This window comes from Elephantulus edwardii, unplaced genomic scaffold (assembly GCF_000299155.1).
Source record: "Elephantulus edwardii isolate Elephantulus edwardi_28Jun2011 unplaced genomic scaffold, EleEdw1.0 scaffold00137, whole genome shotgun sequence".
Taxonomy (NCBI): domain Eukaryota; kingdom Metazoa; phylum Chordata; class Mammalia; order Macroscelidea; family Macroscelididae; genus Elephantulus; species Elephantulus edwardii.
Genome location: NW_006399887.1, coordinates 8,120,154 through 8,131,718, shown reverse-complemented (window position 1 = coordinate 8,131,718; position 11,565 = coordinate 8,120,154).

Here is an 11,565-nt window from a genome sequence, read left to right as displayed (position 1 = left end):
TCGCTATGAGTCGCAAGCGACTCGACGGCACATAACAACAACAACAACAACAACATGGTATGTTTGTTAATATCACAATTTAAAGGTATTGTTTCATTTTCAGTCTTCCTTAAACATTATGCGATATTCAGATGCAAAGTCAGAAATATCCCAGTCTTTTAAAGTGTCAGTTTTTCTCTTTGACACATTGAAAAGATCTTCAGTATCATATTTGCCCCTGGAAGTATATTAAGGTCTTGACTGCTGCCTCTATTCTCACAAATGGACCAATAAGCAACATTATGATAAACAGGAAATATTTACATTATCAAGTATTTAATTTTACTTAGACCCTCAATCCATATTCAGGAAAGGACTATATCTCCTTTCTAATATAATTATTTTAAATAATATGCAATTCAGTTGAATGTAGTTTCATAGAGCATTTATTAATAATAACTGCATTTTAAAAAGAAAATTTGAAACAATATTATCTCCATACCTTTTTAGTCTATATGCAAGACAGATCATTCAGAAAGCAGGGCTTTAAGAGGGGGGATGTGGCATCATGATTAGAGAAAGACTCATCAACAAACTTATGTTATGCAGATGACACAAGCTTGCTTGCTGAAACTGAAGAGGACCTGAAATGTTTGCTGCACAAGGTCAAGAACTGTAGCCTTCAATATGGATTGAATCCAAACATCAAGAAGACAAAGATTCTCACCACTGGAGCAATTGGGAGTATCATGGTAGAGGGAGAAGAGATTGCAATTGTTAGCTTAGCTGTACAACTATTGCTCGGCTTCACAACCAGCATTCTTTGCACCAACAATCAGGAAATAAAAAGACAAATTGTGTTGGAAAAAAATCAACTGTCAGGGACCGCTACAGAGTATTGAATAGCAATGATAAATGTCTAGAGACTAAAGTGCGCCTGTGTTATCCAATCCATAGTCTTCATAATTACTTTCTATGCATCAGAGTGCTGGGCAATGACTAAGGATGAAAGAAAAAGAATTGATGTCTTCGAAATGTGGTTCTGGAGGAGAGTCTTGAACATACAATGAACTGCCAAAGAAACAAATAGGTCTGTCTTAGAGAGGGTTAAACCATATTTCTCCCTGGAGGCTAGGATTTTGAAGCTCCATCTCATCTCACTTTGGGCACATGGCCAAGAGACAGGTCCTTGGAGAAGGACATAATGCTTGGAAGGGTGGAGGGACAGTGCAGGAAAGTAAGACTCTAGATAAGATGATTTCATACAGTAACAGGGACAATGAAGGTTAGTGTATCAAAGTTAGTGAGACTGGCTCATGACAGGGCACAGTTCTGATCTGTTGTACATATGATCTCCAAGGGTTGCAGTGATTCAACAGCACAATACAATGACAACAATGATATAAACATTAATACTTCGCTGTCATTTCGTTGGATCTGACTCAGAATAATGTAGATGGATTGTGCATCATTCTCTAAAAAAGCCACTAGTAGACTTGAGCCTCCGGAGAGGTGTGATCTACAAGCTACAATCCAATTCCTTGTGGATTATGATCTCAGAGTTTCCTATTAATACTTCTTATTGGAGACAGTCATCAGAACAGAGCAAGGAACCACTGCATGGTTCAAAATCAGGAATGGTGTATGCCAGGAATGTGTCCTGTCTCCATACCTTTTTCAATCTATATGCAGAATAGATCATCTGGAAAGGTAGGCTCTATGAGGAGGAATGTGGCATCAAGACTGGAGGACGTCTCATCAACAACCTATGTTATACAGATGATACGACTTTACTTGCCGAAATTGAGGTGGAACTGAAGCACTTGCTGCTGAAGGTCAAGGACTGCAGCCTTCTATATGGATTGAAGCTCAGCATCAAGAAAAATAACAAAGATCCTCACCATTGGGCTGGTTGAAAGCATCATGATAGACGGTGAAGAGATTGAAACTGTTAACAGCTTCAGTTTTCTTGCCCTCACAATCAATACTTGGTACCAACAGCCAGGAAATCAAAAGATGAATTGCACTGGAAAGTGTGCTGTAAAAGACCTCTCCAGAGTACTGAAAAGCAACAATATCAATCTTCAGACAAAGATGCACCTGATCCAGGCCATGGTCTTCACAATTACTTGCTATGTGTCAGAAAGCTCGACAATGACTAGTGTTAATAAAAGGAGAATTGATGCCTCTGAGCAATGATGCTAGAGACAACTATTGGATATATACCGTGGTCTGCTATGAGAAAAAACAGGTTTGTCCTGGAGAGGGTGAAAACAGGCTGCTTCTTGAAAGGAAGGATTTTGAAGCTCCATATGACATACTTTGGGCATGTTGTAAGAAGGGACCAGTCCTTGGAGAGGGACATCACGCTTGGTAGGATGGAGGGACAATGCAAGTGAGGAAGACTCTCAATGAGATTGACTGACTCAGTGTCTGAGGTAATGGGAATAGGTGTGTCAGAGACAACAAGATTAGCTCAGAATAGAGCAGATTTTAGAGCTGTTATACATAGGATTGGCATGAGTTGCAAGTAAACTGATGGAACATAACAACAAATGGCAAAACTCAAAATTTTTCCTGAAGAAATTATTTCTATAGAAACAACCCTCAAAACTACCTGTAAGGGGGGAAAATATATTTAGTGAATAGAATCCTTTAAAATTAGTTAAAATTCAATTGCTAAATTCAACTCATGAAAAATATTTTTAACACTTATTTTGCAAAGAGTTTTATGCTATTTTGATAATCCTGTAATGGAAAGCATGTAGCTGTAGGATGTTTGGAATTGCAATATATCCCAATTTTATTCTTTTCCGGAGCTTTAATTGAGGGAGCTCTAGTGCCTAGTGAGTAAGGAGCTTTGTTGCCAACCAAAAGTCATGTAGTTGGAATCAATAATTGGCTCCATAGAGAAAGATAAATAATTTCCTTCATGCAATTTATTTCCTCTTAAAACCCATTTACGTGTTAGCTATGATTCATTTTTTGATTGACAGCACACAACAAAAGAGGTTTACTTGAAGAAGTTCTGATAGTGTGGTCCGTAAAAGGTTACACTGCTTACCCAAAGGCTACACCTCTCTGGAAATTCAAATACACCAGAGAGGCTCCTCAGGAAGAGATGTGCAACATTCTCTCTCATGTGATTTATAGCCATGTAAATCAGTGGACAGGTGAGTTATGATTGCTTTCTGACTTGCTTATAAAGAGTTAATGAGAGTTTATTTGAGTGTTGAATTCTAGTTTTTCTTGTATTATCCATCCACTCCTTCTCCTCTTTCCATTTTTTTTTACTATTAATATAATTTTAATCAATTTTGTAAGAAGGTGCATTGCACTCTCAAAGGAATGTGGTTTGAATCCACCAGGTCCTTCATGGAAGAAAGATGGGCAAACACCTCTGAAATCTGAAAACCTGCTAGAAGGTCAGCATAGTACTGGTTCTGACATTATGGTACATTAACAATAGTTATGCAAAAAAAAGGGGGGGTTTGTTGTTTTTTAATAGCACTGAGTTGGAACCAACCCAAGGTTATTATTCTAGGACTTAAAGACATTGGTACAACTAATTATACACTAATAGGTAGAATACCTTTTGCAGCCTTTAAAATTTCCTCTTCTGTTAGTTTAAGAATATTTAAAGGTAATTGTCTTCCTTTTCCTTCAATAAATCCACCTTTCAAATTATACTATCCAGCTCCAAACATTTTCTTTTTTTGCAATGAGCTAAAAATTATTTTAGTACATATGTATGGTTTTCAAGCTCAAGATTTACAAATCTCATTGCGGAATGGGTAAATATTGTGGTGTAGCAGTGCATTCTAGTACTAAATGGAAATAATCTTTACCTGCTAGCTAAGGAGAAAGTATTTTCACCCTAGTACATTTTTCTCATAATTAAAATGACTAAATTAGAAACTTGCTGTGCTCTTTATCTTTGATAACCTTTAAAGTATTATTGGATAGCTTTTCTTTCTCAGAATGAGAAGAAAAACGCTTGTCTACAAAATCAGTCTCAGATAATTTTATCTTAATGTTTTTCAGTAATTTCTATTTCTCATTTTAATCCTTCAGAGATGAATTAAAGCCATAATTTTAAAACTTTTATTTATCTAGATGAACGCCTTCTCTATGTATAGAAAATCATCACTATAATCATAACTATGTATTATTGCATTTAATTATGCAATATTATGCATAATTTTTTGTGAAGTATTTGTTGTCAAACACATCTACAAGCCTTACATTCATTATCTTGCATAGTCTTGAAAACCCCTTACAGGCAAGTTTATTTATTTAGATAGCTTTACTTTATAAACGAAACGATGGAGGTTCTCATGGTTTTGGTGGCATGTCCATAGTTCTATGATTAAAAGATAAGAGGCATGAACCAAACCAATTGACTGCATTTTGAGAGAAAGTTTCTTTTTTGTTTGTTTTTTGGGGGTTTTTTTTGTTTTTTTTTTTTAACTTTCATCATACAAACGCTGAAGTTTATTGTGTGACCTTAGATATATGTACAGAGAGAGGGGAGAAGAAGAGTATAAATGAAGAGGTATCTTTCCAGAAACATTCCTCAAGATAGACACATGAGCTTGAGAAGGAAGGGATTAAAAAAAAAAAAGAGAGATTGGCTAAGCAGTTATGTCTAGTTGTGGTTGGTTTTATACCTAAAATTGCCCGGCACTACTGATTCATATAGATCTTCATTGTCAGGTTCTGAGGATCCATTACTAAAATGGGTTGTAAGAGTGACAAATTTAGTGTTAGCATCTGCGGTTCTGAATTTTGCAGAAAAGAGGAGCAGGCTTCGGTTAATGGAAGACTCACAACTATCTATACAACAGTCATGAATGAGATTGCTAAACACAATGACACACTAAGAGAGGATAATTAGCTTGATAGTTGTTGTTGTTATGTGCCGTCGAGTCGCTTGCAACTCATAGCGACCCTATGTACAACAGCCCTAAACTCCGCTCTGTCCTGTGCCAATCGCACTGTCTCTGACACTCCCATCCCAATTATCCCAGTCACTGAAATCAATCCATCTCATAGAGGGCCTTCCTCTCCTGCCCTGTCCCTCCACCCTCCCAAGCATGATGTCCTTCTCCAAGGACCGGTCTCTCCTCACAATATGTCCAAAGAATGTTAGACGGAGCCTCAGAATCCTTGCCTCCAAGGAGCCAGCCGGTTTAACCCTTTCCAGGACAAATCTGTTTGTTTTCCTAGCAGTCCATGGTATTCTCAATACTCTTCTCCAGCATCACAGCTCAAAGGCATCAATTCTCTTTCTATCCTCCTTGGTCATGGTCCAACTCTCTGATGCATAACAAGTGATTGCGAAGACCATGGCCTGTATCAGACGCACCTTAGTCTCCAGAGAGAAAACATTGCTCTTCAGTACTTTGGAGAGGTCCCTAAGAGCAGACTTTCCCATGGCAATACGCCTTTTAATTTCCTGGCTGCTTGTGCCAAGATTGTTGACTATGGAGCCAAGCAAACTAAAGCTGTGTACAATCTCAATCTCTTCACCATCCATCCTGATGCTGCCAATTGGTCCAGTGGTGAGAATCTTTGTCTTCTTGACATTGAGCCTCAATCCATATTGTAGGCTGCAGTCCTTGACACTCTGCAGCAGGTGCTTCAGGTCCTCTTCAATTTCAGCAAGCAGGGTTGTGTCATCCGCATAAAGCAGATTGTTGATAAATCGTCCACCAATCTAGGACTAGGCTTTTTTATTCTGTCCCTCTCCTTGTCTAAGTAACTAATGGAACACTCAAGATGAAGCAGTTGATGTTCTGCATGTGCAACCCATGTTGGAATGGCTTTTTGGCATTGAAGACAATAATCAGATGAGTCAAATGTCATAATGGTTACCCATGGTGGACAGTGCTTGGTGGAGCTCCCTAATTGAAGCAAGCTTGGAAGCAGGAGTGGCCTCCACTTGCTAAATATCTTGCCTCTGGAAACCCTATGAACGTGAAGAAACTATGAAAGTCATACATGGTTCAGGTCTTTCATTCATAGGGTCTCTATGTGTCGCCTACGATTCAACAACAGTTAACAACAAAAACAATAGTATGTCTAATTGGGAAACACTCCCTCTACCAGATATTGTAAAACCGAGGGCTAATAAGTCTGCCCTGAGGCCAGTGTTTATGAAATATATTAAACGGGAACCATTAGAACTGCCTGAGCCTACTCAGGTTGTTAATTTGAAGCAATATAGATTACCTGGTGGACAAAAGGAAATAAGCACGCTGATTAAAGTTATGCTAAAAGACAGAGTATGGATGGTAACAAATATTCTAATTAAAAGCCCTGTATAGCCTATAAAAAAATTGCAGATGTCTCGTGGAAGCTGACTATAGACACTAGAGGTCTAAATAAAGTAGTACAAAATATGGCTTAAGCAGTATCAGACTGGTTAGCAACAGTGCAGAAAATACAACAGATCAAAGGAGACTGGTACCCAGTGATAGATCTTCCAAATGTTGTTTTCTCCACTCAAACCTTAGGAAAGAGCCAGCCAAGAGCTTGCTTTCACATAGGAAAGATCATAGAATACCATTACAGTCTTACAACAGGTCACTTGAATTCAACAGCTACTGCAATAACCAGGTGAGGAGAGACTTGGACTTGATAACCCAGTGAATTCTACATTACTTTGATATCCTGTTAACAGCAAACACTGAAGAACAGACTAGTGATAAAACAGTGATTGCCTACATGACCAACAGAGATTGGTTGATAAATCCAGCAAAAATCCAGGGCCCTGATCAAAGAATAAAATTCTTGGGAATAACCTGGACAGGAGACCCTTGTGACATTCCACATGCAAACAAGAACATGCTTCTGTTGATCTATTTGGATTCTGAACAACTCATATCTTACATCTTGGAATATTGTTATCTTCTATCCTAGAGCAATAGCAGGCTATGGCTGAAATACAGAAAGCAATCCTACTCTCCTTGCCTCTAAGCACTTATGATCCACATTCAGACATGATTCTTGAGGTATCTGCCACCCGTGCTTTAGTAAATTGGAGCTTATGGCAAAACCGTGAGAAATCTGCCTTGCAGCAGCCACTGGGATTCTGGACAAAGATATTTCCTGATACGGCTTCATGACACACACTTTTTGAAAGACAATTTGCAGTTGCTATATTTCACTGAGGGTTACTAATGGCCATGGAGTACATAGAAAAGGACTTGGCTACACCATTTGAAACCAGGTGAAGAAGACCAAGATGGAGGAGACTGAAAGTAGTCCCAGACCTCTTGGAACACCTACCACTACCACTGGAGAAGTTTCGGTCAAACATGAAAAGTTTTTGGTGCTCTTTATAACATTGTTTTGAGTACAGTAAAACCCTTCTATGAGTACAAGGATGTTCCTTTGGAAACTATTCAAATTTATCTATGTTATGTTTCATATGGGTCACCATTACCCAGGTTAACTGCTTGGAAGACAGCTATGCTTAACCATTTGCCCACCCTATGAAACCAAACTTTACTGTATGCTTTAATTTTCTGCTAATAAAAGCAGGGGCTCTAAAGCTGCGTGGGGCCATTAGCCTGAGCAAGCTCTTGGACCTCTGGAAAAATTACATTTCATTTTGCTAGCCTTCCTTTGGCTCTATTCACAAGAAACAACACAATTACTTGCCTACTATTGCACATTGGTTGAGACTGCTTCATTGATAGAAGAACATAAGATTAGTATGAAACCTGAAATACCCTAATAAAGAAAGTGTTGCCCCAAACAGTTATATAATACAACAGAAAGAATTCATCCAGGAACAAGCTAATGTGGGAATGCAAGTTTACACACCATGAGTACTAACACGTGGCCTTTTTGCCCCATTGGTCCGACCTTAGCACCCTTTGGAGATAATGCCAGAGCCAATTGCCATATGGAAATTGTCCTATGAACAAGTTCCTGCTGCCCAGAAAATGGTTCATAGATAACAATTGTAAGGTACATGGACAATATATGTTGTGGAGAGCTGCCAAATTATGATCAGTAGATGGCAAGGCCCTGATCATGGAAGGCAAGAACAGATTCCGGGGTTCCTATAGACCATTCTACTGATTTATGCATATTGATCTTGTAGCCTGCCACCCTACTAAATTGGTCTATGAGGTCCAACAAGGTTTTTTGTTCTGTTTTTGTTTGTTTGGGTTTTTTGAGGGGGTTTTCATGTAGTCTTGGGTTTTCTGTGTACTGTATCATATCATCCGCATATAGGAACAGTCTTACCACCTCTTTGCCAACTTGGATGCCTCTTATTTTGTTGTCTTATGACTAATTATAATACAATATTGAAGAAGAGTGGTGGAAATGGGCAACCTTGCTTGGGGAATGCCTTTAGCCTTTCTCTAGTCACAATGCTGTTAGCTCTTGGTTTTGTGTATATACTTTTCACTATGTTGAGGAAAACCCTTCTATATTTATTTTGCCGAGAGTTTTAATTAGGAAGGGGTGCTAGATTTTTGTCAAATGCCTTTTCTGCATCAATTGACAGATTATATGGCTTTTTTCTTTGTCAATGTAAATTAATTATATTGCTTGTTTTTCTTATGTTGAACTATTGTTAGAAACACGTTATGCATTCCACTTAGTCATCATGAACGATTAATTTTGGTGTGCTGCTGGATTATATTGGCCATATTTTGCTAAGTATTTGTAACCTATATTAATGATATATTGGTATGTAATACTCTTTATTGGTAATGACTTTGCCTGGTTTTGGTATTAGGATTACTCTTGCTTCATAGAATGACTCTGGGAGTGTTCCTTTTACTCCTTTTCCCCTCCAATAATTTAAATAAATTGGTGATAGGTTTTCTCTGTGTATTTGGTATAATTTACTCATGAAACCATTTGGGTCAAAGCTGTGTTTAGGGGAAAATCTTGTATGACCTTCTCACTTTCTTTTTATTTATTTTTTTTGTGATGAGTGTATTCAAGTGTTCTATATATGTTCATGTCAATCAGGATAGGGCATGAATTTCAAGGGACTTTCCAATTTTCTCTCTCGTTTTTGGTGTTCTTGTATACCATACAGTTGGAACTGACTTATAAGACCCTTAAGGGGATTTTCAGATGCAGTTAATTTCTCGAGAGGAGATTGCCCATCCTTCTTCCTCCAGAGTGTATCTTTTAATAATATTCTGATATTATTAATTTCATTTCATCTAGTTCTGTTGTGACGTCACCTCTATCATTTCTTATTCATGTTGTGTATTGTCTTTCTTTTGTTAAGTTTTCCAATAGTGCATCTATTTTATTGACCCTTCCAAAGACCCAGCTCTACGTCTTGTGAATGGTTGCAATTGTTTTTCTGTTTTCTATTGCATTAATGTCAGTTCTTGCCCTTATAATGTCCTTTCTTCTAGAAGCTGTGGGTTTAAATTTTTCATTTTTTTCTATTTTATGGTGGTATTAAGTCATTAATTTTACTCCTTTCTTACTTTTTTTTGTGTTTGCTATGATTACGAACTAAAAAACTAAGGATTGCTTTTGTTGTATGGCAGAGGTTTTGGCATGTTTTATTTTCATTATCATTTGTTTCTAGGAACATTTTTATTTCCTTTTTTATTTCTTATATAACCCAATCTTGTTCCAGCAGGGTGTTGTTTAGCTTCCACATGGGTTGTTTTAGAAATTTTTTTTTTATCTTATAAAGTAAAAGTATTTCTATCTTCTTAAATAGTTCTTCATATGACTCTGCATCAACATGTATCTTGTACCTTTCTGTCTTTAGGGTATTCAGTGAGTTTGTCATATGCTCTAATTTGTTTTAGGAGAAAACTTATTTTGAATTTTCACAATGTTTGAACCTATCTGTTGCTTTTTGACATTATGCAGGGTTTTTCTTGGTGTTAGATTGTTTCTATTGTGTCTATGATAAGTTGCTGACAGTCCTTTATCTTTATGATGTCATTTATTAGTTTCAGAGTTAAAGTGTTCCCTTTGTAGGAGAGGGAAACTTAATATGCCCAGAGTCCTTTTTGGGCCTGTACAGTGGGAAAGCTCCCCATTGCTAAGGTCTTTCAAATTCTCTTTGAACTCCAGTGCCACTTTGTAGGAATCTTGTCTGAGAAAAGTTTGAAATTGTCCTTGTTGGTGCTGATGAGCACAGCAACCATATGCAATCTTTCCCTGGCAGGCAGCTGCACCCTCTCTATTCAGTGTGTCCATGAAAACAACTTCATAAACAACTATTTTGGGAAGTGTAATCACACAATATCACTAATATCACACACTAGCAAAATCCTGCTGAAGATTATTCAGAACAGTACATTGACAGAGAACAACCAGAAATAAACTCTGTGTTTAGAAGAAGTCTTGGCACAAGAGACATTATTGCCAATGACAGATGGATCTTAGCAGAATGCAAAGAGTACCAGAGGAATTTCTATCTGTGTTTAATTGATTATGCAAAGTCATTTGTGTAGATAACAACGTATTGCGGTTAACCTTGAGGAAAATGAGAATCTTAGAAAACTTGATTGTACTAAAGCAAAGCCTGTACTTGAACCAAGAAGCAGTCCTCAGAACAGAGCAGGGAAACAACTGCATGGTCCAAAAATCCGAAAAGGAGTGTGTTATGGATGCATTCTATCTCCATACCTTTTTCATCTATATGCAGAAGAGATCATACAGTAAACAGGGCTTTAAGAGGAGGAATGTGGCATCAGGATTGGAGGAAGACTCATCAACGACCTACATTACGCAGATGGCTCAACCTTGATTGTTAGAAATGAGGAAGACCTGAAGTGTTTGCTGTGGAAGGTCAAAGACTGTAGTTTTCAATATGTCTTGAAGCTCAATATTAACACGACAAAGATTCTCACCATTGGACCAATTGGCAGAACCATGATAGATGGAGAAGAGATTGAGATTCTTAACAATTGCAGCTTTCTCAGCTCCACAATCAACATTCTTAGCACCAGTGGTCTGAAAATCAAGGGAAGAATTGCATTGAAAAAAATCTGCTGTCAGGGACCTCTCCAGAGTACCGAAAAGCAACAATGACAGTCTAGAGACTAAGGTACACCTGATCCAGGCCATGGTCTTCATAATTGTTTGCTATACATCAGACAGCTGGACAATGACCAAGGATGAGAGAAGAAGAATTGATGCCTTTGAACTGTGGAGCTAGAAAAGAGTCTTTAAAATACCATGGACTGCTAAGAAAACAAATAAGTCTGTATTGGAGAGGATGAAACCAAGTTTCTCCTTGGAGGCTATGAATGTAAAGCTCCATCTCATATACTTTGTGCACATGGCTAGAAAAGACTGGTCCTTGGGAAAATACATCATTCTCAGATGGGTAGAAAGACAACACAGGAGAAGAAGACCCCAGATGAGATGGATTGATACAGTAACTGGGGCAATGACAATGGCAATGACTGGCTCAGGACAGGGCAGACTTCAGAATTGCTGTATGGTCTCTTTGTGTTTCAGTGACTTGACAGCACATAATAACAACAAACAACAACTCTGTAATGATGCAAGGTATCAAAATAGTAGAGTACTCTGTAATTTTAAGTTAATGCAGGTTTATATAAGTAGGTC